At 39.9% G+C, this 24,098-nt stretch overlaps 1 protein-coding gene across 10 annotated transcripts in view; it reads left to right on the top strand.

Annotated features, from left to right (window-relative positions):
- Positions 1–24,098, top strand: part of CACNA2D3 (calcium voltage-gated channel auxiliary subunit alpha2delta 3) — a 752,236-nt gene that overhangs the window by 510,479 nt on the left and 217,659 nt on the right. The gene's annotated exons all lie outside the window — the stretch shown is intronic.

The raw sequence follows: 24,098 nt of genomic DNA, 5'->3' as shown, positions 1-24,098 counted from the left end.
GCAAATGTGCAGTTTGGTTGTCAGACATGACCAGTAACATAAAGATTAGTAACTTGGAGTAATCATCATTTTCCAACTGCCTTTAAATGAATGTAAATTTAACTACAAACTACATTTAATGAGACTTCTGCAATAGTTGTTAATATATTTTATTCTACAGAGGTAGGCCAATGACTAGGTGACTACTAAGATGTTTTCAGTTGAAGAATATTGAAAATGTTGTACATGTTACATATTAAAATAGGACAAATCCTTTTTGTTCTGGTTGGTAGATGGCTTGGTTACCTTACTGATGTATAATTTTCAGGTTCAGCACCTGAAAAACATTAGATTTAATGCAGATTTTCTTTTTTGAAATGACTGTTCATTTACTGATCATATTTTTTAGCAAGTTGTGTCTGACCCAGATAAAGATTCATTTTGTTTGGTTTCAGTAGCTTGCTTAACCTTTTTTTTCTTTCTTTTCCTCATTTACCTAATTGGGAGTAACATATTGTAGAAGCACTCCATATAACAAGAGTTGCAGCAAATGTTCTTAATTTAGTGTGAAATGGTTACAAATATTGGTTTTGATGAGTAGAAATCACAGATTAGCAGCTGCAAAGCTGTTCATTTATTTTAACTGTTTTTCAACCCTCATGAGAACTGGGCAAACTGAGAAAACCCTATCAGGTGAGCTCAACCGTCCCTCCCTAGTCTACCCCCCCTTTTTTTAAGGGAGTGGGGGGGAGGGGAAGCTTTAAACTTTGCCAGGCTTTTGAGCCTCCAGCAAGTTTAAAGTAAAATCATCATAAAAATGTCCCAGAAAAAATAATTGAAATGCTGGTTTATTTCAGTTTTAGGTTGTCTTCCTCTTTTTATCTGAATTGTGGTCTTGGATAGAATAATATAAAACAAATATGAGCATTTATAGTTACCAAAGAGAAACAAAATAGCCCCACTTGGAAATGTTGTTTTGGATGTAATCAACGTATTTCCTATTTCCTGTTTTACCAATAAATAGCACTTAAGAGCATGATTAATCTGCACTCCTCCTTTTCTTCACTGAAACATTAGGGTGAGAAGGGTAAAAATTACATAGAGCCTCAAAGTTCCCTGCTGCAAGACATTTTCTGAAATGGGGAGAGGGCTGGTAGAATCTAAAGTGTTTTGTTTTCATTCTCATACATGTTTCTCTCTCTCTCTCTCTCTCTCCCACCCACTCTCCCCTCTCCCCCCCTCGTCTCTTATGCTTTAAGTAGTCAGTGTAAGTTATGTCTTAGAGGTCAATTCTCTTCCTTATCCTCTGTCTCTTTAACCTGGATAAAGAGTGTGTTTTGTTGCAACCCAAACAAGCCAGCAGCTGCCGCTTTCCGTCCACCCAGCTCTGAAGGCAGTGCCGAAGTAAGGGTGGCAATAATACGGCCTGCCCTACAATAGGCTTGCAACCTCCTTTTGGGTCAGGACCCCTGGTCTGACAAATGCTGTGTACTTTTGTATACATTTACCGTATAGTATCGTATGGGGTAAAAGTACACAAAAGACCAGTTTTCATGGAGAGACCAGATTTAATGGCTCGCAATACAATTTTCATGGCCGCGAATTTGGTAGATTCCTATTTAAAACTGTTAAAACACAAATTGTCAACATCGTATGTCAAAATTCAAAGTAAATAGCCTTAAGTCAAATGCTAATACGTTCACAAGCAGCATTTTTCTTTCTTTGCCTGTGTGTAAATTTAGATTATTGATGGAAATGTTTGTGTGTGTATTGAGAAATAGACCTTTATTGACACTTACAGATAAAAATTTAATCCTTCCAAGTCCACTTACATTGTTTATAATCCTAACTAAATACAACATGAGGGAGTAAATGCAATACCTACTTGAGAACAGTAGAGTGAGTTTTTAGAGAAGCAGTTTGGAGGAGAAATAAGGAAAAATAAAAACAGTTGAGCTGTTACATTATTGAATAAAGAAACTATCTTAATCCGAAGGAATGATGATTTATTTCAATCAAAATAAAACACTTTAAAGCTCTGCTTTCTGTGCTCTCCTCCCACCCCAGACTCTGATTAATTTGATTAGTAGTTATTTATATTTTGGTAAGGCCTGAGGGCCCCATTGTGCCTAGTGCTATAGGGTAAATCTCTTTCTTTCCCAAATCATCAGTGAGACTATATAGGAAGAGGATAAATGGAAAGAACCATAAATCAAGTCCTGGGAAAATAGTGCAGAAGGAGCCTGGTAAAGGACATTCCCATTCTCAGAACTAGATCTGTGTGAAAGTCCCAGGGCCAGGTCCTCAACTTTGCTATTGGTACATCAACTTTCATGGGAGATGTGGGTGCTCAGCACTTCTGAAAACAGAGCCGCTTACAGGTGACTCTCTGCATATATGTGCCTAATTTTAGGCAACCAGCCGTAATGTTATGCCTGAGTAGGGATTGATAACAAGTATGTAACTACTCGAGGGTGGCGGTTCATTTAGTGTGATATTGTGAATGAGTAGTTTTCAAAGGAGGATATAGACTTCCTAAGGGGTTTGTAGAATCCCTATCATTGGAGGTTTTTAAGAACAGGATAGACAAACACTTTTCAAGGATGATCTAGGTACACTTAATCTTGCCTCAATGTGGGGCAAGGGGATTGACCAGATGGCCCTTGAGTTCCCTTCCAGATGTACATTTTGATGACTCTATGTTCAGCTACAATTTGTCAATGCAAGTGAACATGGGTTTGTGGATTTAAAGAGGGTGAAATTTGGCCAATTGAGGCCACTGTCAGTTTTCATGATGAAAATTTTCTCTCTCATATAAATATGCCAGAGTGCAATGTTTTGCTCGAAATTTCCCCTACTGTAAAAGCTATGGTTCAGATAATTGCTTCATACAGCTCAAATCAGAATAGAAGTCACTTCCCCATGGTAAACTTATGAATAAGGCTGTGTTTTAGTCACAGGTATTTTTAGTAAAAGTCATGGACAGGTCAAGGGCTCTAAACAAAAATTCACGGCCCATGACCTGTCCATGACTTTTACTATGTACCCCTGACTAAAACATGGGGAGGGGATGTCCTGGGGGTGCTGCAGGTGCTTGGTGCGGGATAGCCAGCCCGGGGGCACCGCGGGTGCTTGCAGCGAGGTGCTGGCGCTGGGGGGGGAGGGGGGGGGCTGGAGAAGGTTCCCTACCTGGCTGCAGGTGCTTGGTGCGGGATAGCCAGCCCGGGGGCACCGCGGGTGCTTGCAGCGAGGTGCTGGCGCCGGGGGGGGGGGGGCTGGAGAAGGTTCCCTACCTGGCTCCTGGGAAGCAGCGACCTCCAGCTGGATGTGCTGCCTCCCCAGGCCCTAGTTCTGCAGCTCCCATTGGCTGGGAACCATGGCAGGTGGAGGCAGCACATGGAGCTAGGAGCTGAGCCCCCCAGATAAGCACCACCCTGCAGCCCATTTCTGAGCCCCCCCACATCCAAACTCCCGCTGTTGGGGGGAGCGGAGGGGTGAGCTGCTCAGGCAACCCCTGGGTCAGGCACACTGGCAGCTGCGGAGGTCACATAAAGTCAGGGGGAAGGGATAACTCAGTGGCTTGAGCATTGGCCTGCTAAACCTAGGGTTGTGAGTTCAGTCCTTGAGGGGGGCCATTTAGGGATCTGGGGCAAAATCAGTACTTGGTCCTGCTAGTGAAGGCAGGGGGCTGGACTCAATGACCTTTCAGGGTCCCTTCCAGTTCTATGAGATAGGTATATCTCCATATATTATATTATAAGTCACAGAATCCATGACTTCCATGACATCTGTGACAAACACGCATCCTTACTGATGACCCACTGACACTGTTGTCAACAATGGTTGTTCCTCGAATCTCTCTGCTAAGGAAAGGGCTCCCTGTACTAGAGATTCCACCTGGATGTAGTACGAGGCCTATAGAGAAAATGTTTGAAAATATGTACATAAATATCCCACCTTCTTTCTGTTTGGACAGTGACTTGCGAGAGGTGGGCTAGTCAAGCAGAGATTTGTAACACAACAGCAGTGACGTAACACTATATATACACCGTAGTACATTTCTCTGTGTAACTGAAGAGGGCTTTTTATTTTCATACACATTTACAATTTGCCTCACTGTTAATCACTTAACGGGCCGTTTCAGGCATGTGATAAGGGGCAAATGACTAGTAATGTGAAGAGTTGTTTTATTAGAGTTCGAGCATGGTTTATTGACAATTCTAGCCATCAGGTTGGTGTAGCAAAGGAACATTGCTTTGAACAATACACATCAGATCTTGAAATGGAGGGTGGGAAAGTGGAGTAGCAATATTCACCCGAGCTTTGCTCACAAACTAGGCTCCATCTACAGATTAATGTTCATGAATTCTAGCAGGGCTGGCTCTACAGTTTTCGCTGCCCCAAGCAGTGCGCCGAATTGCTGCCCTGGGTGTGGGGGGGAGGGGGGCAGTCCGTGTGCCCTTAGGGCGGCAGGCACGTTTCCAGGGCAGCGGCAATTTGGCGGCAGCTTCTATGTTTAGCTGAAGCCGCCTCCGGACAGCTAAACATAGAAGTTTCCACCGAATTGCCGCTGCCGCGGAAACGCGCCTGCCGCTCTAAGGGCACACGGACTGCCCCCCCCCCGCCCGCGGCGGCAATTCGGTGCTCTACTTGGGGGCAAAACAAGGGGGACGGTTGCCCCTTGCAGAATGCCGCCCCAAGCACCAGCTTGGAATGCTGGTGCCTGGAGCCGGCCCTGAATTCTAGATACCAAAATGAGATGCCACTCACAGGAGCTTATGCAGCTGTTCATGATATGATTCTCCCTCTTCTTTCATCAGTAGAAAAGTTAACAGTGTTGACATTTAGAAAAACTACAGGGTTAAGACCACACTGAGATGAATCGGGCAGTTTAACTCTTGCAGGCTCAGGCAGACATTACTGCATTGATTGCAGTCAGTTCACATTCTCATGGCTTTTGTATCCATAAAGGCGAAGACTTTTTTTTAATGACAGTGTAGAGTCTGAAGCACAAGATGGCAGCCTTCAGAAAAAAAAGTACTGACTTGAGTCAACACCAGCAGGCTTAATTTGACCCCTGTATGGGTCTCTAAATCCTTCTACAGTGTTACCTTCTTTCACATCCTTTCTACCCCTTCCCAGTGGCACACAGAACTATAATGCAGCAGTTCTCAAACTGTGGGTTGGGACCCCAAAGTGGGTCACACCCCCATTTTAATGGTTTGCCAGGGCTGGCTTAGACTTGCTGGGGCCCAGCCGAAGTCTGAGGGTTTCAGCCCTGCATGTTGGGACTCAAGCTACAGGCTCCCCCACCTGGGGTCATGTAGTAATTTTTATTGTCAGAAGGGGGCCATGGTGCAATGAAGTTTGAGAACCTCTGCTAATGTATAGTTCAAAATAATCACTGGCATAAAATTCATTTATGATTATTTTCAAGTAAATGCTTTTTCATTGTGTTTGCACTGCTGGCGGGCTCATATGATGCCATTCGGGCAGCCTGATTCAGCACCTCATTCCCCCCATGAGTGGCAGGATTAAGTGGGGGACTCAATTTAGCTGTAGCCTAGGATTGAATATAACTAAGAACAAAAGCTTGTGAAACCAACATTTCTGAAGAGTCTACACTGAAAGTTACAATTATTGAACTAACATGTTTTAATTCATAATCAGTTGATTTGTGCTAGACGTTTACTGAAAATTCAAGTCTAGTCAAACCCTCAGAACTGTTTTTCTGGCTCTCTGCAGAATCCAGCAGGCGTTATAATCTGTTCAGATTTTCAGAATTATCTCTGCAACCAGCAGGCTAGAAACACTATTTTTTGTTGTTTTTTTTTTAAAAAGAAAAAAAGAAGCTGAGTTTCTGGAGTACAATTCTAAGGCAAAGGATTAATTCTGTGGCAATTCCACAGCCCCAGAATTGCAAAATACATGAGTCCCTGTGTATTAAACACATGGATACAGCATAAGTTACATTAGGTCTAAAGCTTTTATTTTCTCTTTTCTTTCCAAGAATTTAAGTTGAGGTTTTATAAACTACATGCCATTCAATTTCCTTTGCACGCATTGCATGTAGGAGCTTTTATGAAGGAATACAAATTAAGTCTTACCCTATTTCAACTAGACTCTGTTCCCAGAGATATCATCAAATACCTTTTCTGGCATGAGCTAATTGTGCCATTATCATAAGTGGATGTAATTAGCATTTTTATCATGGTAAAAGGTGCCCAGGGCCTGTAGTTTGAAAGTAGATTATGTATTTCAGTACCGCATCCCACTAAAATGTTTCATAGCGAGTGTGGAAAGATCTTGTGTCATCACAGCAAGTAAATATTAGAAATAACTATATTAGTGAATGTCAATAAATACCATTTATAAACATCTGTGAAAAGAGAATTTAACACAACCCATAAATGATTACATTTGATTTCATGACCATTTTTTTTGGTCCCACACTTTTTGCGTTGGCCCCTGCTGTCATTGTGTTGTACTTACTTTTCTAGCCATATCTTCCTTACACTGCCCTATCTTTTTCCTGCCCCTAGTGATCCTGTGATTAAGACTAATGGTCTGTGCATGGCTGATTTTAGAGGATGGCCTCAGACCAGCCCCTGAAAGTTTTCTTGGAGATTAATATCCTGTATAATCCAATCTTCCAGATAACAATCCTGTAGGTACTCCCACGCCCCATCTTCTCCCAGGCCCCTGGGACAACTCTTACTAACTTTGTTATCCTAAGGGGAGGGTCTCTATTACCTGGTCTCTATCTTCTGAACCCTCCGAGTCTTTAGGGTGCACCAGATAGCCACTTCCCCATCGTGAACAATGGGCCTTGCTGTTCCAAGACAAATTATCTTGGGAGTGGCAGATGCTTCCTGTTTTCATCCCCTAATTAAGGTGGAAGGGCAAGAGAAACCCATCCTCCCCTGTTTCCAGGTCAGTGTCCCTTAGAATCAAGCAATTCATTGCCCTTCACAGGAAAGTGCTGTTATCCCAGATTATGGCTCAGAAATTTCCATGAGAGTTGCACCTGCTCACTCTAAATTTTGTAGGTTGAATTTGGTCCTGGATCCTAATTTTAATGAGAGCTTTTGGATTTATTCGGCGGGATTTGAATCCTTGGAGACTCTTCTCCCATCTCTGATAAATAGCCAGGGTTCACCCACTTGATCTCAGGGTGAGCAAATTCTTCATGCATGGATCTCAGCCTTTCCATTAGGTGGATGGGTGCTCAGGCACCTCCACAGCATCTTTGTCTCTTGCACGCCACAGCTCTGCAGAGTTTTCTCTGCAACTCAGGTGTCTGTGAGGAGATAGGATGGTGTTTGGAGAATGTCTATGGGCTACCCTCCAGCTTGGATTAATTTACCTGGAAAAGATAATACAGCCCTAGCCTGTATCAGCTTTTCATTTTATCTCTGCCAAATACAGCACACCTAGGAGGTAGTGCCGTTCCGTTGAAGTAACACTGCCAGGACCCACAGCCTATTTGGAGCTACAGGCCTTTTTCTCAGATGACCAAGGCCTCCTGCAGTTCATCTGGGCTCTCACAGGTTTGGGGAAGGGTCCTGTGACTTTTACAGTGGTAAGACAACACACACACAAAAACAGAGAGGTGTGTGTGTGTGTACCTGCCCTCCTCCCCTGATGAGATGATGTGGGGGCACCTCTCAGGGAATCATCATAGAGATTCTCATGCAAAAAGTCTGCCCCAGAGTTTTTGAGAACTATCTGGCCCAGAATTTCCAATCACCATAATTAAACATTCCAGTTTTCCACTCAGCTGTTCTAATCCGTTAGCTTTACTGCTGTATCAAGAGTAAACAAATTACCGCTAATGACATTAATTGTGTTAAATCCAGTAAGATCCTGTGTATCAATTGACAAAATATAATGAATGCTCAAGATTGTAAATGTATAAACCTCTCAAATGAATAGAATTCATGCACACTCATTATCTTTTAGGTGCAGCTCAAAATATCATTAATAGAATGTGTTCCTTTTTGTAAGCTAACGCACAACTTGAATTACTTATGCTTGGCAGTTGGGTGCTAATCAGTGCAAGGAATGCTGTGCCACTTAAATGAGAGCTTAGAGCCCCAGATCACACAGAACAAGTACAAGAGCAGCATGGCCCATAAACAGACAAATTGAGAACCCTGAAAAGAAAACGGGCATGTCAGAGAAAATAACTAATGGGAATATGACCATTTACAATAATTTGCTGGTGTGCACAACATATACAATTTCTAAGGCACGTAAACAAATATATTATGGATAAATTGTGCTTGTCTATGTACACACACATACATAACCTTTCAGTTCTTGAAGTAAACCCCTTTAAATAAATTACATGTTTGCTTTTGCTCCAGTGCTGGAACTTATGCCATTAGGGGAATTTTCAGTTATTGCATTAGCCACAGAGTTTTACTGCACAGATCTAATTGCTGGTTGTCAGAGTTGCTAGAAAAAAGTTGTAAGGAGATGGCAATATTTATTTTAATGAGTTAACACTTTTCATGTGCATCACTGTATGTACAGTATGTGCACAATAAAATGCCACAGATCAAAAAGATGGTCCAAACATCAAACCAAAACAAAACTCTGCACTTAAAGAGGAGCATGAAATTTCCTGCTGGGGATGTGGAACATGGAATGCCATCTGTATTATATGGCACTGAGAAAACTGATTATGGTTGGACCTCTATTTCATAGCAGATGGGTTCATTAAATTTAATAGCCTCCAGAGCCTCAGAAACAGTGTTAAAAACATGTGGAACATGCTGTGACACTTTACTTCTCGCCCCACAGTCATTATAACTCTGGCACAGACTATAAATATCACTGTACTTTATTTCCATTGAAACAGATTACTATTATAATTATTTTTGCTAGTGTACAGTTACTTAAAAAGTGGAGAATGCAAATCCTATTTGACAGCATGATAGTGTTCTCAGCATACTAGCAGCCTAATATGTCACTTTTTTTTGTAGGCATCGTGGCAAAAAAGAGTTTTAAGGAGGGATATGGAGAAGGATAATGAGGTAGTTTTGCATTCTTTTCTGGGGAGTTCCTCCCAGATGTGAGGAGCATCATGGGAGAAAAAGCACAAAGGTGCTTATTCAGATCTTTCAAATGCTGGCATTCACTTGTACTGTGTTCGCACAGTAACATTGCTTGCCCAGGACTTGAGAATGATGGAGCCCATCCTTGTAGGATTAGCATGTTATTGTGAAAGTATTTTGGCTGTCCCAGCATTGCTTAGCTGCATTATCATTTCCCACTGGCACTACTGAAATTTCAAAGTGGATTAATTCACAAAACATACTGTGATTAAATTTAGTATTTAGGAAATTCAGTCAGGTTCAAATGTTAGATGAACAGATTCTCTATTACTAGCACTGTAGATCTAAAGAAAATGATCTTTAAAACCACTATATTAGGACTTTATCATGAGTTTCCAGGGTTTTCTCTTATTTTACACAGTTTTCTGGCCTGTGATATCATTACTTTATATAGGGAATTATTGTTACTCCCTATATGAGGCTATGATAGGTTATATCTTTAAAATAATTCAACGAAGCACAAATGTCTAAAACTGTTCACCTGCTGGATTTTCTCCTACCAATTACTCTATGTAAATTGCAGAGAGTGGTTCTCACATTGATTTTGATTTACTAGTATATCCATGCCAAAAGGGTGCCAGTATTGCTCCCAGACACCTGCATTCTAGAGATACAGCAATTTGGGACCTTTTCCAGCTGCAGCCTGCCAATATGTGTAGTGCTTTTAGGTGAGGGGACATTCCATTTTGAGTTTCACACAGAATTGCTGTTGTCATTTTACAGAATTGAAAATCAAAAGGTGAAAGATCACTAAGCAGAGGGAGAACTTGTTTCTAGAATCCCCCCCCCCCCCGATTATGTTGGATCAAATACTCTGGAAAAACTTGTCCTTACCCAAAGAAAACTACTATTTAAATGCCTTTTCAACTAATATCTGTTTGAAACTAATAAGATCACAGACAGATGTTCTGAATGAAGCTGAGTTGATTATAAGGAAATTGCAGTTACTCTGTCAGATATATAACATTTTTCATATTTCATTTTTTCATAAAGGATTATTTATGGTAAAATAATAATGCAGGAAGGCAATGGAGTTAATGTAATATACAAATTCCATCATATGATCATATTATGTCTCATTTTATGACATTTCAAAAGAAAGTATATTTTATCTTCACTGCCCTTTATCTGGACAACTTGAATAAAAGACTGAAATAAAAAATAAAGACTCATTAAATTATCAGGGTCATTGAGTTTTGCTGCAGTGGCAGAATGAAATACAGAAAACACAGAGAGAGAAAACAGAAGGAAAGACAATTTTTGGGGTAGGTGTTGAGGTTGGATGAGTTAGTTATTATCAGGTACTTAAATCCATATTTATGCACCTAATTAAATATTGTGATTTTTTTTGAGGTTCTGAGCAACAGTAGCTGCAGTTGACTTTAATGGGTGCTGCAAGAGCTCAGCATCACCGGAAAACAGGCAATTTATAAGTAGGCTTGGTAGAATTCAATTTTTACATTTTTTTATAATTTTGACAGCTAAAATCAATGTTTATTTTTGAGCATTGTTTCTATTTTTAGCAATTTAAATTGTCAATGTTGTGTGAAATTGTGGGGGGGGGGGAAGAATCAGACAATAATTTTGTAACCACAGCACTATAACATATTTTATACACATTAAAATGGGATTCTATTAAGTTCTCAAGCATAATTTTTCTTACTTTGCCTATCTGTAAATTTCTGTTACTATCGATTGAAATATTTTTTTCTGTTGCAGGGGTGTGTGTGTGTGTGTGTGTGTGTGTGTGTGTATGGCAGAGTTGATGTTTACTCACATTTACTGATAAAAAATTAATCCTTCCAAGCCTATTTATAAGAACCCTAAGTATGGGCTTAAGTCCCTAATTCTAACCAACCAACTTTGAAATTAACTGTTATCAACTCCTAGTCAAGCAATCCCGAAGGCAATTTATCGAGCTGTTTGATGGAGGGAGTCCATTTAATTGATGTTGTGAATGAATGGTCTGTTTTAAATTTGATATGTGATTATAGGTTGTTTAATAATAAATTTTAAAATAAATAGCCTTCATGTAGTGGCACAAAGATTTTACAGGGATAAACACATTAAAAATACTATAATAATAATAATAGCAAAGCAACACAGCTAATCCTTAGCCCTGTGAACTGTCCTTTGTCTTGCTGCTCTGTTGCAGTCACAATTTTTACTGAAATCTTCAGTTTCCTACAGTGCTAGATTTATTCAAACAAAAATTAACAATATGGAACTCCCTAGATCTAATATCTCCCTGCATTTCCCCATGAAAATACCGTATGATTGCATTTGTTGAGTCTTACTCCTGATTTCCACCAGTACAGAATATCTCCATTTAAATCATTGGAGTTGCACTGATGTAGAACCAGAGTGAAATTAGAATCCGGTCCCTCACATTTTAAATCTTAGTTTTCAGCTTTGAATTCTACGACTGTTGATTGATACCACAATTTTAATGTTCTGTTTTCTGGGTTAAGGCCTTCACCTGAACTCAAGAGGGTAAGTATTACAGTTAGCAGTAACTTGTCTTAATGTGAACCCTCTTTCTATGTTATAGTCCAGTTCGAGTCCCTGGCTTCAAGTGAAAACAGATGTACACTGACATTTAAAAAAAATTGTGAAATCGCTGAGCCTTGTTTAACCTAATTGTCATTAGCTGATGTAACTGATATATATGATGACTGTACTTCTCCATTATGGTCTGGGTACTTCTAAGGATAGCCATTAATACGAGCTACTAGTTGCAACTCTGTGATGGCCTCAGCACTTCACAGTCTTTTTCTTGTGAGATGTCAAGGTGAAAGAGGGAAGTTTCTAAGATAATTTTTTTTTTTTAACATCTGGGTAACACCATAAGGGAAGCAGCAGCAGATGAAGAAAATGTTCAGGCCTCAGGCCAAGACGGTTTCTATCATGTATTAGAGAACTGGAGAGCAGAAGCATTTCACTAAACTGTAATAAACCTAGCATTTCAAATTAATTTAGGTCATGCTTTCTAAAAAAACATTAAAATTAACTTTCTTTCAGTATAGCTAAAGGTCATAAATGCTGTCAATCAGATCAGAAGGTTTCTTACTGTTAGTCAGCTTTGATTGAGTAGCCTCAAGTTGTGCGAAGTAAGAACAAAGTGCTTCTTCCAAAATAAAAAGTGTAATGAGAAATATAGCTTTTTCCGCGAAGTGAATGGATTTTTATACAGCCTGCTGGATTTAGCTTGCAATGTGAAGCATCCGTAAAATGCTTCATGGCCTTTTTAATAAACGTATACCTATAAAATTTAGGTGTAAAACTAGACTGGTGAGATGCATTAGCTACACACTTATTATGAGTGATAGGCACTCTCTATCCCTCACAACAAAAACTAATGAACAATAAGCAGCATTGATGGCACCATGTTATCAGCTGATGTTGCTGCCAGTAAGCTGTGTCACAACCTCACTTTTCCCAAATTAGTTAAAAAAAAATGGGGGGAAGAAGGGGGAAAAAGAGAGAAAACCTAATGTTAAATCAGAGGTTTGTTGAACCCAGAGAGATTTCAGGACAGTATAAGCTGCAGCCTCTTTAAGATTCATATTTTGAATTCTTGTATTTTACAATACATTTAAAAAAAATGCTTGTAACATGTATTGACTTAATCCTACCTTCCACTGCTGAGCATCACTGTTAGTTGTTAAAATCAGGTGCTGTGCTTATGCACGCAAGCCTGAAGCGCACCAGTGCAGCTGCTGATTCCCCATCTCACCTAATGGCCACCACTGTATTAGAAAGCTCAGTCACATCACCAGTTTATTTCCAATATATGCTTTTGATGTATTATTGATGACATTCTCAAATGCCTGCACAAATGAACAAGATTTGTGTGGAGAGGTTTTGCTAGGGGTGGCTCTTTCCTGGCACCTTTACATCTGCATCCCAATGCATGGCTCTGTGACTAGAGGAGCCATAGAATTTGTGTGCACATGGATTGCTCCTTCCCTACCTACAGACATCCCCTCACCTGCACTCAGTTCCTTATAACAGAACCAAGGTGGTTCTTTTATGTGTTTGCCCTTTCGTGGCCACAATGGGATAGGAGGGACAAGATGTCCGCCTTTCTTAGATGAGATTACTGAGTCTCAAGTTCTTCTTTTAAGTCCAATTTATATATTACTGTGGTTTACAAGGTCAATTCTTATCAGTTGTACAGCTGTCCCAGTGCTTTTTGGTTTGTTTTGATAGGGTAGGTTGCCTACATTGGAGGAAATGTCAGGTCAAAATAGCAAGGAAAGCTACCTAGAACTATTTATAGTCTTCTTTTAATTGATAGTTGTGCCCAAACTGCCTTTACTGTCTGCTCTTAGTGCTATTCTTGGTAGTTCATTAAAATATATGTTAATTAAATATATGTTCATTAAAATATATGTTAATTAGTTTTTGTATAATAAAATTCTGCCAATAGTTATTTTGTTACCTCAATCCCCATTATTTTAATATTTATTATCAGCTCAAATAGCCTTATGAGCATATAATAGCTACTTCATTCTCTCTCTGATATACTGTGCCATTCAGAGCAGTTCTAAGCTAGTGGCTTGCTGGTCTAACCTTCAAGGTACTTTAAAGTGACAAAATATAATATCCAGAAAGTGTGTCTCACTCTGTAATGACAAACAGAAGGAAAAAAAATAACAAAACACGATGCAGTGTCACAAAACAGGTGGAAAATCTCCAACCAAGTTTGCAGTTTGGGGTATAGAGTACATATGAGGAATGGCTTGATTTTTGTAATATAATATTACCAATACAGTCTCTCTATAATAAAGAAAAAGAATGTTCACATGAAGTCAACACATGCTTTGGCCTTTTTTTTTCCTCTCTTTTTGGGATATTAAACATCCCATGGCACTTTTTGTAAGAATATCACTTTTCCGCAATGTCCTTGACCAAAATTTCCCCTCCACTGTGCCTCAATTTCCCCATCTGTAAAATGGGAATAATGATACTGACCATCTTAGTTAAGTACTTTGAGATTTGTTGTTGAATAGTGCTGTTTAAGAGCTAGGTATTGTTATTATTCAGGGTAGATTAAGGGAAATTTTAACCCACTATGCTCACAGTTTTTTTGTAGCCATGGTGCATCACTGTGACACCTACTATAGGCAATGTCCTATCTCTTTTGTGCATAAAACTGTCCTTGATAACAATGTACTTTATGTGTTTGGATTAATAAATGAACAAGACGCGCCTATCAAGTACTCTATTTATCTTTTATAAATGATTCAAAAACACAATAAATCCATGTAATCTATGTGAAAAGAAAAACAAGTGGCAACCCCACTTAACCAAATAACATACAGCACAAATATATAAAGGAATTTGTGACCAAAGAAGCCATAGGTTAAAAGAAAAAAAAAGCCTCAATTAAACCAAATTATTTAATTTCCCAATATCTTTGATGTCCAGCACTGTAGCATCTGGGAATCTCACAAAAATTAAAAACAATAAATTCTAAACACTTCCCTCAGTGGTAGCAGGGATTAAAAATTATACTCATCAGGGGCTCTATGGCTATATTCCGCTCTGTCCCATGATAGAAAAACAATGTTTGACTTAGGGGCCAGTAGTATTTATATGATCCAGTATCTTGCTAAGACCAAAACTGAGTATTTTATATTAATGGAAAACTGGAAATCATTCCTAGCTATGGGCATGTCACAGGATTTCAGACTTGACAATCATATCATTCTCATGTGTCTCTGTTTTTTTGCTCCTGCCCCCAACTTATGCAGACAATATCTTATTAACTTCTAGAAATATAAATCAATATATCTCAAAGGCTGGAATAAAAAAATTCAAGTAATGTATTATAATTAATCTCTAACCCAAGCAGGTTGTGGAATATTAGCTGCTTAAATTCCGGTCAGCTTTGAAGGGGTGGTTGCCAGGATGATTTGATGGGCTCGGAACACTTTGGTGGACCAGTATGATGCTTTTAGGCCCAGTACTAGTTCTGAACCAGCGATCAAAGAGGGAGACATTTCAACCCCCAAGAAGGTAAATTAGAAAAACCTACCATGAAACCTACCAATTGCCAGAATAATTTCCTAATTGGAACTCAGGCAAATGCCTAAGTGGTGAAGTAGGAATACTAAACGTGAACTAAGAAAAGGCAAACATCACTGATGGTGATTTTCTGCTGGGAGTGCCCTGTCCTCCATCCCCATAAATGTAACCCTAGACCTCCGCTTTAGTGACATGGTAGCAGGAGATGCAATCTCTAAAGTGGGTAGTTCCTAGACCCTTTGTTACTTTGTTATCCAGACAATTTGCAACACCTTGAACTGTGACCTAAAGGGAAATGGAAGTCCTTGAAGGGCACATAGTTCAGATACAAAGTATGCTCCCAAAAGTCTATCCAACCAATAAGCATACTGGTATCTCATTCAATACAAGCGAAGTCTTTGAATGATCTCCATGGATAGCCCGAATAAAGCAAACCTTGAAGAAAGCCTTATTTATTACCTCATAAAACAGCATGAAGCTGTTACCATTCTCTGACTGTAACACAATAATGTACTGTAATATACTTTATTCATGTTAGTCCTTTTTTGATGTAGTTTACAGTTGAAATGCAATTACACTAATTGTCTCCATAACATGAAAGCTACCAGCATCAAAACTTAGACCCTCTTTTTCAACATCTCATCTTGGTAACGCCTTGCTTTTCTTAATTATTCTGTCTTTGATTGTCACTCTAGATTGCTAGCCACAGTGCTGCTAACTCTCCTTTTAAGTATTTTTGCACAGTATTGTTATAATGTATATAGTTTCCTCTTCTCAAATTCACTTGTGGTGCTGAGTTCCAGTGCAAAACCCTCTGAAACACACATGCCATAGAGAACCTGCATAAGGGGTCCGCTGGTTGGGCCATCATACAGAAGTGTCTGTTCACCCTCTACACAGCTGAAAGAGACTTCTTGCTGGTTCCACCAAGACTGGCAAGAAAAGCCACAATGGAGACCAAGTGGAATAGGCCAGAGTATGGCTACGGATCCACGGTTACACAGATCCAATTACCCAACAAGTGTAGAGGAGCTAAAATGACTATTCAAGCCAAGACGTTAGGGTATCAGCATGGGGAATCTACAAAGCCAATTGACGCATTGGCCTTGAAATATTATTAGAGTTTGTTACAGCTGTTTTTTTTAAAGTTTGTTCTAGTTCTAGCTGCTCCTTTTAAGGGAGGCTAGGAAGGATTTTTTCCCTCACCACCAGACTAGCATAGGTGGAGTGCTTTTCTTCACCATCCTCACAGGAAGTGGGAAAAGGGGTTAGGCTATACGGCACAACTCGTTATGTAAGTGTGGGGCGGATGACCAGTGCAGGTACTCCATAGGAAAGGCATCCAGTGACTGGATAAATGGCTTGGTGAAGGACTTAAAAAGAAGGTGTTGGTTAAAGGAATGGAAGGGGGGTTGTGGCTCCTATTGATAGTACAGCAGGGAACCAACCTGCCTTTCTTATAGCCCACCTTAACCCCCCTATGATGGAGGGGTGGATGGTAAGGATCCAGCAATGGGTTGGCATGGGGACATGATGGAAAATGAAGGGGGACCGGCAGCAGCCCCCCGGTACTTATTGAATGAACATGGAATTGCCTGTACTATACATTTTTATCTGACAGCTAGTCCCAGACATCTAATAATAAAGTTGTGGCCTGATTAAACCATATACAGTGTCCCCTGTTCTTCTTTTGGTATAGCTGGACAATGTTTCTCCTCCAGGAATATCTTTACATGACACCACAATGTAATTATACCACATGAACAGATGAGGGGGGTTTTTAAATCTTATTTAGTAGTAGCATATCAGCTATGAATTTCCTACTAATTAAATTACTTTTTTCTACATAAAGATAACAATAAAATATATAAAAATAAAAATTCTGTACATGAATGTAGCTTCTGTTTGTAAGACAGGGAAGAGCCTAATAGAACAGGGAGTATAGGTGAGTATTGATAGTGATAATTATAGAGTCTTGAGAACAGAAGACTGGGACGGGGTGGGGGCAGGAAACCTGATAAGTCTTCAAATGTGTTAAGGGCTCTTATAAAGAGGACATTGATGAATTGTTCTCATCCACTGAAGGTAGAACAAGAAGTAATTGGACTAATCTGCAACAGCTAGATTTAGGTTAGATATTTGGAAAAACTGCCTAACTAGAAGGGTAGTTAAGCATTGGAATAGGCTTCCAAGGGAAGTTTTGGAATCCCCATCATTAGAGGTTTTTAAGAACAGGTTGGGTCTCACAAGGAATTTTTTGGTGGCCTCAGAATGCGGCGACCAACTCTGGCTGGTGGTTGCTCTAACAATTTTTCCTAAAATAATTAGGAAAAACAAATAAATATGCACATATACATGTCCAAATGATTGTAATTTATTTATGTAGGATTTTTGCAGACTCAATAATAAAAATAATGTAAAGTTCTCTCTATTCTTTACTGGACCTAGACAGAATAGAAACGAGTAAGGTGCTTTGCATGTTCTTGTCTTTTTGTTGTTTCTTTTGCTTTTTTTGGTTGCTAGCTAGTAAGTCTGTTTCTGTGAACAGTGATTTTTGTATGTTTGTTAACACTGCTTTGCGTCCCCTTCCAATCACCTCCCAGGAGGTTGTGGCTGCATGAAAAGCCTCTGGTGGCCACATGTGGCCACGGTGGCTGCATTTGAGAAACACTAATCCCTGACAGGTGTTTGTCTAGGAATACTTGGTCTTTCCTCATCTCAGGAGGCTGAACTTAAATGACCTAGTGAGGTCCCTTCCAGGCCTACATTTTTATGATTCTATATAACGTAATGGACTATCGCATTAATAACGAATAGCTACTGTGGCAGTTTTCTTTACAGGTGAAAATCCAAAGTTACTCAAATGTCTTGTTTTACACTGATGCAAAGGAGTACAGAATTTTGCTCATACTGTGTGGAATTATTCTCATCAAATGAATCCGCTCATTTCTTTCCATATTTAGCCTTGTGGCTTATTTGTGAAATTAACATAAGTCTTGTTAAAAAGGAAAATTAATTATTGATAACTATAGTTTTTAACCAAACTGTGCATTTAAAGTAAGCACTCTGGGGAATTTAAATAAAATCTTTTATGTAAACAGTTTGCACTCACTAGAAAGAGAAAACTGTTAGTTTATGTAATTAAAATGGTGTTACTGCTATTTTAGTTCCAGTTCAAGACAGAGGACAGTGATAAGATACAGACAGATGTGACTTAATTAACCAGTTTAAAATTTATCATTATTTTGCTTTTTTAGGAATGATTCTTTTATTTACAAATAAAACCCTAAATATCTCTTTATGCCCCTAATTAGTATACATAAAATTCAGACTTTATTTAATGCATTTACATTATAAAACATTTATGTACTCCAGAGTAGTGCAAGATTTTCAAATGGGCAAGCCATGCTTATTACAGATAAATTTGTGGTAAAATGTTGTCGTCTTTTCTTTATTTCAAAATATTACTTTGGTACCTTTGTTGTTCCTTTTGTTTTTCTTTTGTCTCTTTTTGCTAGAGCTTCTCTTCTTTTAATTCCCACATATCTTGAGAGAATTATTTTAAAGATAGAAACTTGAATGTTCGCTTTCATATTTATTTTATGACTCTGTTCACCATAGCAACCTTTATGTTTCCTTCTGACAGGAACATTTTGCATGCAGTTCTAAAAATCTGTTCTCAGTCTAATGCATTCTTGACTGAGATGCTTTGGTTACTGCAAAATATGTAGTAGCCCAGTAAAACAATTATATGAACAAAAGAAGATTTAGTATTTATCCCTGCAAAAACCATGTGCAAATTTCTTCTGAGGTGAGGCATATCATCACCCTCGTAATACTTGCATTGAAATCTTAACATCAGGTGACTGGATTTATTGCCTCCTCTATGCACATAACTCTCCATAATGTCAATAGGAGTTACATGGGTCTAGGGAGATGAGAATAAACTTCTATGTTGTAAAAGTAAGTTGTCAAGAGAAGCTTGAAGCAGCTGAATAAGTGGAATCCTAAGTAGAAAGACCAAAGAGAGTCTTAAAAAAATCTGTGCTAAACCCTGACAGTGAGTTTGACATTTCTTTCTTTGTGTACTCAAACTCTCATGGACTTCAGTGGGAGCCATGGCATGTATAGTCAAGCGATGTAGAAATATCCCAATAGTTTGAACATAGGAAGAAGTAAACCCATATTTTGTACATATGGAGAATCAAACCCATTTTTCAAGCATTTGATTTTATTGTATTTTCTGCCCCCATAATCAGTTTACACCGCATTGTACATATCCTGTGGTAAATATTGATGCCGCTAGTGTACACTGGGGTATCTCTGCAAAATCGAACCCCCACAATCTCAGGACAGATGGGTTTTAACTTTACTGGCAGAAAAAAGGGTAGTGGCTGCTTTAAGCCCTCCCCCCCACCCCTTTGGGAGGGAGTGGCCAGTTGGGGACTGGAAGGCATCACTTGAACTGGTGGGAAGGCTGGTGGAACTTAGGTAAGCCATTACCTAAACCCCTGTGCACCTGAGAGAGGGTATATAACCCTATTTTTCCAGCCTGAGCCCCCTCTCCCACTCGGATTAGCAGCTCCCATCTTCCGGCACCTGGGACTACCATTTTTGGTCTACTGTGGGCATTGAATTAGTTGTCTTTTTTAGGACTTGAAAGGAATTTTACCCTCACCACCAGATTGGCTAGGGTGTGATAGGATTTTTCGCCTTCCCCATAGCAGCTCAGAGACCCTTTGGGATAGGTCAAGAAATAAGTTTCAAGATATCACAGTTTAGCAAGTGGCATGTGTCCTTCGCAGGTACTAATTCAGTGGGGCATCTGCTTCCCTGATAAAACTGGAATTGGAAGTTGATTATGGGGAAGCAGCAAAGAATCCTGTGGCACCTTATAGACTAACAGACGTTTTGCAGCATGAGCTTTCGTGGGTGAATACCCACTTCTTCGGATGCAAGTGGTGGAAATTTCCTGGGGCAGGTATATATAAGCAAGCAAGAAGCAAGCTAGAGATAACGAGGTTAGATCAATCAGGGTGGATGAGGCCCTGTTCTAGCAGTTGAGGTGTGAAAACCAAGGGAGGAGAAACTGGTTCTGTAATTGGCAAGCCATTCACAGTCTTTGTTTAGTCCTGAGCTGATGGTGTCAAATTTGCAGATGAACTGGAGCTCAGCAGTTTCTCTTTGAAGTCTGGTCCTAAAGTTTTTTTGCTGTAGGATGGCCACCTTAAGATCTGCTATTGTGTGGCCAGGGAGGTTGAAGTGTTCTCCTACAGGTTTTTGTATATTGCCATTCCTAAGGTCTGATTTGTGTCCATTTATCCTTTTCCTTAGAGACTGTCCAGTTTGGCCGATGTACATAGCAGAGGGGCATTGCTGGCATATGATGGCATATATTACATTGGTGGAAGTGCAGGTGAATGAACCGGTGATGTTGTGGCTGATCTGGTTTGGTCCTGTGATGGTGTTGCTGGTGTAGATATATGGGCAGAGTTGGCATCGAGGTTTGTTGCATGGATTGGTTCCTGAGCTAGAGTTACTATGGTGCGGTGTGCAGTTGCTGGTGAGAATATGCTTCAGGTTGGCAGGTTGTCTGTGGGCGAGAACTGGTCTGCCACCCAAGGCCTGTGAAAGTGTGGGATCATTGTCCAGGATGGGTTGTAGATCCCTGATGATGCGTTGTAGGGGTTTTAGCTGGGGACTGTATGTGATGGCCAGTGGAGTCCTGTTGGTTTCTTTCTTGGGTTTGTCTTCCAGTAGGAGGCTTCTGGGTACACGTCTGGCTCTGTTGATCTGTTTCCTTATTTCCTCGTGCGGGTACTGTAGTCTTGAGAATGCTTGGTGGAGATTTTCTAGGTGTTGGTCTCTGTCTGCGGGGTTAGAGCAGATACGGTTGTACCTCAGTGCTTGGCTGTAGACAATGGATCTTGTGGTGTGTCCGGGATGGAAGCTGGAGGCATGAAGGTAGGCATAGCGGTCGGTAGGTTTTCGGTATAGGGTGGTGTTGATGTGACCATCACTTATTTGCACCGTGGTGTCTAGGAAGTGGACCTCCCGTGTAGATTGGTCCAGGCTGAGGTTGATGGAGGGGTGGAAGCTGTTGAAATCGTGGTGGAATTTTTCCAGAGTCTCCTTCCTATGGGTCCAGATGATGAAGATGTCATCGATGTAGCGTAGGTAGAGAAGGGGCGTGAGTGGACGGGAGCTGAGGAAGCGTTGTTCCAGGTCGGCCATAAAAATATTGGCATATTGTGGGGCCGTACGGGTGCCCATAGCGGTGCCACTGATCTGGAGATATATATTGTCAGCAAATTCGAAATAGTTGTGTGTGAGGATAAAGCCACAGAGCTCAGCAACCAGGTGTGCTGTGGGGAAGGTATCCCTAAAGGAGCTGGGAAGGGTATTGGGGCTCCTAACATCTGATAGTGTGGAGAAAAAAATGGGGAGTGGGGTCCCAGCAACAGGCTAGGGACCAGCTGTGAAGGGGTTCGGGGCTGATGGCTGCCCTTCCCCAGGTGGAAACTATTAAGGATGGAATCATGACCTGCACTGTATGAGTTATTGCCAGATTGTTCCCAGATGAGTTAATAAAGTTGCAGCCTAATTAAACCACATCCCTTGCATTTTGCATTTCCATGTGTCCGGGACAGTGTCCCTGCAATTTCCAGCAGTAACACATTAGCTTAAACACTGACATTGTTCAGGATACTGTACCCCAGTGAATCCATAGTTCACCTCCTCTGAGAGATACTAGGGTCGGACTTCCATACCATCTTGTTTTCTTTTTCAGAAAGGCCTTTCATTTTTTAAATTCAGGTGATACAATAAGGAATATACTTTTTGGACTGTATTACATAAATGAATGCTACAATCAGAATGACATATGGTGAACTTTTGGTAAGTCCATCATTGTGAGAGGTTAACAAGAGATTGTTTAGATTGTGTTGGTAATCATTGTGAGTCAGCCCTAAAACAGATGTGAAAACTTGGAGGGATTTAGAATTTTCTTTGACCAAAAGGACAGAATATAGTGAAACACGACAAAATAATCAGTATAACATGCTTAAAACAAGACCTTTGAAACATTAGCTGGCAGTTGCCTGTTGTATGGCTTATTCTCCACAGCCCCAATTCCTGTGCACTTAACATTATTGACTTAAATAGGACTTAAGCACATGCTTAGTTTGTGTTTAAATACTTTCGGGAACCAGGACCCTCAAAGGGAATAGAACAGCTTAGCCGATGGGTATGATTTATGCTTTTCTGCTGGTGTCACTAAATCAATTACTTACCCTTCATGCCACCGTATTTCACATTACTGCTAGAAGTTCTGCTTCCCAAAGCAAAATTTCTGACACAGGGGTCCAGTGTCAAATGCTACTAGTCCACATTGTGACTTTTACAGCATAAGCTAGTCATAATGTAGTCAAACTGCATCCACAACCCCAGCTGTTTATGAATTTTCCAGAGAGAATTGCATTCTTATATGCTAACCATTTGCTAACAAATGGTTTGCCTAGGCTCCAATTCAGCAAATCATTTCAACACACGAAACACACAAGTCCCTCAAGTCAGTAAGACTTTAAGCACAGTTCTAAAGTTATGTATGTGCTTAAATGCTTGGCTGCATAGGGATGGACTTCTGAAGTGAGGGTCTTACAATGCAGAAACCAAGGTGTTAATTATTGAATAATTTTACTTAAAGGTACAGTAGAACCTCAGAGTTATGAACACTTCAGGACTGGAGGTTGTTCGTAACTTTGAAATGTTCATAACTTTGAACAAAACGTTATGGTTGTTCTTTAAAAAGTTTAAAACTGAACATTGACGTAATACAGCTTTGAAACTTTACCATGCAGAACAAAAATACTGCTTTCCTCCCCTCCTCTTTTTTTTTAATAGTTAACACTTAACACACTACTGTACTGTATTTGCTGGGTTTTTCCACCCCCCTCCATTGCTACCTGACTGTGTACTTCCAGTTCCAAATGAAGTATGTGATTGACTGGTCTATTTCTAACTCTGAGGTTCTACTGCAGTATAACAGTGCTTGCAACACTGATAGTGTAACATTAACAGTGATTATAAAATAATGATATTTTCCTGTCTCTCTAGTGACAGAAATCAGATTTTTGGGGGTCTCCAGATAATTGTGAGCATAATTTGGATAAATTTAGTGTTCCTCCTTCTGTATGGTTCCTGCAAATGGAAGCCTGATTTTGGGTTCCAGAGGTCTGATATCCAAAAGGATCTGTGTTGTTTTAGCAGCTTTTCCTTTCATATGTCTTGACTTCTTGGTTTATTGCAAAGGAAAGTAAATTGAATATTATTATTAATTATTTGTATTACTGTAGCACCTAGTAGCCAAAGTCATGGACCAGAACCCCAATGTGCTAGGTGCTGTACAACCACAGAACAAAATATAGGATGTAGAATGTAACTGTGAAGTCTAGAATGTATTCTAATAACTAGTGAGTTGATCAAATATGCCTTTTTATCTCTAGGATTTGGAACCAGTATTAAATCATTTGTAACATCATAGCATGAGGAAGTTGCGCAAATCCAAGCAATACATCTTTTCCAGAATCAAGTTATATGTTTGAATTTGCTATGGGTGCCCAGTTTATTCATTATATTACAGAGAAATTGAATGCAAGAGTGCCAGCTCTGGAAAATATATCAGAATTAAAATTGTCCTGACTGGGTAATCCACCACGGGAATTTGCTGTGGAAGATATCACTCATAGAAATCCCTTTGGCAGAAGTTTCCATTTAACAATAGAATGTTGTTCACAAGGAAATCAAGTTAACACTGAAAATGGCTAAAGAACAATGTATGAACCCCTAGAATAATTATTTCTTAAATGATGCCAATAAAATAAAAAGTTTTGAAACCTTTCTAAGTGCTTTCTAAGGAAAAGAAGAATGAAGGACAGATTGAAAAGGAAGCCTGTAAGGACACTG

Source organism: Mauremys mutica, chromosome 7, assembly GCF_020497125.1.
Source record: "Mauremys mutica isolate MM-2020 ecotype Southern chromosome 7, ASM2049712v1, whole genome shotgun sequence".
NCBI classification, from domain to species: domain Eukaryota; kingdom Metazoa; phylum Chordata; order Testudines; family Geoemydidae; genus Mauremys; species Mauremys mutica.
The sequence above is the reverse complement of the archived record's forward strand: the minus strand, read 5'-3'. Positions and strand labels throughout refer to the sequence as shown.